Raw genomic sequence first — 2,471 nt, forward strand, 5'->3', positions numbered from 1 at the left:
CAGGCCAGCCTCACACTCAGTGAGGACCTTGAACCTTGAATCCCTCCCTAATCCTCAAATCTTCACCTTCCAAGTGATTAGTATATTTTTTAATTATTTAAAAATATTTGAGGGAGCCGGGCAGTGGTGGCGCACACCTTTCATCCCAGCACTCGGGAGGCAAAGACAGGGGGATCTTTGTGAGTTTGAGGCCAGCCTGGTCTACAGATTGAATTCCAGGACAGCCAGGGGCTGTACAAAGAAACCCTGTCTTGAAAAGCAAAAAAAAAAAAAAAAAAAAAAAAAAAAAAAAAATCAATCTCAAGGAAAGAAAAGATTCTCCAACTCTGACAAGTAATAATCTAGGGCACTGTTGCCTAAATACTCAAAAATGCCTGACATTCTTCACATCTGTAAAGTTCTGAACATGGAATTTCTGAAACTCAGCCAGGGCAGAGGGAGATGTTGGGATCCCATTGCTTTCCAGAAAAGGAAAATAAAAATATGTTGACAGTCCCTTCATGGTTCCACTTCTGCCCCTGCAGTCCCTGGAAACTCCAGACATGGTCTTGAACCAGCACCAGCCTGAGCCTGCTGCCTCCAGACAGCTGTGTGGGAAAAGCAAGCTGTGTGGGGAAGCTGCTGTCATTGAGCTTTTTATCCACCTCTCACCACAGAGTAAACATGTGGGGAAGAGAAGCAGGTAGAGTTCCAGACTCCCAAAGAGGGTGCACTGGTGTCTCCAAGGAAGGGAACAAGATGAGGGCAGCTGCTGTAGAGTAAGGAGGACCTCCTCCGTCTATGGAAAATTTGTGGTCCCAGGGCAGCCATCTGGGTTTAAGGTCATGGGACACTAATAAGGCCTTAGGCAAGGGCCAGAGAGATGGCTCAGTGATTAAATCACTCATTGCTCTTCTAGAGGACCAGGTTTCAGTTGTCAACACCCACATCTATAACCCCAGCTCCAAGGGATTTGTCACCTCTGGCCTCTTCGGGTATCTGTACCCACATACCTACGTAATTTAAAATAACTTTTCAAAAAGAGGCCTTAGGCAAGAGAGTAGCACATTCAGATGAGCGTTAAGATGCCTCTCGGCCTGAGGATGGGGCTCAGTGGGAAAGTGCCTGGTGGGCATGCTCAAGGCCATGGCTTAGATCCCCCACACCAAAGATGGCTATTCAAGTTCCTCTCCCAGATCCTCCAGCTCGTACCAGGAGAGTACAGGGGGCTCCAACAGCTGTTCCCCACCTCTTTTTGCCCCATCTGGTCTCTGCTAAGTTCCTGGAGGGTCACATGACCCTGAGTGTGGCCTTGTAGACAGGGAGTCCAAAGGTGTGGCTCTGTCCACTCTTGCCAGAAACACAGACATAGACTGGGAATACAGGGCAAGCACAGGTGACCAGCTGAGGCTGGCGGGGTGGAAAGCCAAGAAAGGCCACAATCCCTGCCACCATCCTGGAAACTCTGAATCTTGCTGCCACCAGAATTACTGAGGAAAATAATCCCAGCATTGAAGCTATTGCAAGCAGACTTCCTAGTAATGAAACTAAGCCCATTCTCGAGGGCACACTGGTGACTGCAAGGGTGCCAGTGAGACACAGTGCTGGCTCATGTCTCCCCACAGGCCTTTTGTAGTCCTCCTTCCCTTATTTTCTCTCCCAAACTGCACAAACTAATCTCTCCCCTGGAGCTTATCATGATTTAAAATTCTTTGCTAGCTCTCTATCTCACAGATAAAAATGTAGCCTTTGCCTAGTAAGGGCTTTTGCTTTTTGCGGTTTGTCTTCTCTCTGCCATCTCCTCCCAAACTGCTCCCTTCCCTACCAAGAAGTCACCAAGGCCTGGGATCTTCTGACTTTTCCTCCCTGTTGCTTCAGAAGACTGGCATTACCCTGACACGTGTTATTTCATATGTTCTTATAATGCCTGCCAGACCGGCTCCATTACATTCAGGCCCAAATCAGAAAGAAAAGCAAGTGCTACATCTGTTCTACCAGCCCCACTCAAGCAAGCAAGGGCCTTCCCAGACTTCTCAGCATCCTGTTACATACAGTGCACAGGCCCATGGGCTGATCCTAGCTGCAAGGGAGGCTTGAAATGAGGAAATGTCAATGTTATGACAATGTTTATTGGCCTAGATCCCATATGAACAAATACTCAAGGCTTTGCTAACTACTACCCTGGACAAACCTGTTGTCAGCAAGGTTTATAATCTGAGATGGATGTAGTGGTAATTCCTGTAATCCTAACACTAGGAGGTGGAGACAGGAAGAGCAGGAGTTTGAGGTCAATCTTGCCAGCATAGCAAATTTGAGGCCAGCCTAGGCTATATGAGACTCAGGCCAGTTGTGTTAGCACACACCTTTAATCCCAGTACTGGGAGAGGGGGTAGTGGAAGTCTGGTTTCTGAATTTGAGGCCAGCTTGGTCTACAGAGTGAGTTCAAGGACAGTCTGGACTACACAGTGAAACCCTGTCTCACACAAACAAGA

This window comes from Phodopus roborovskii, unplaced genomic scaffold (assembly GCF_943737965.1).
Source record: "Phodopus roborovskii unplaced genomic scaffold, PHOROB, whole genome shotgun sequence".
Lineage (NCBI taxonomy): Eukaryota > Metazoa > Chordata > Mammalia > Rodentia > Cricetidae > Phodopus > Phodopus roborovskii.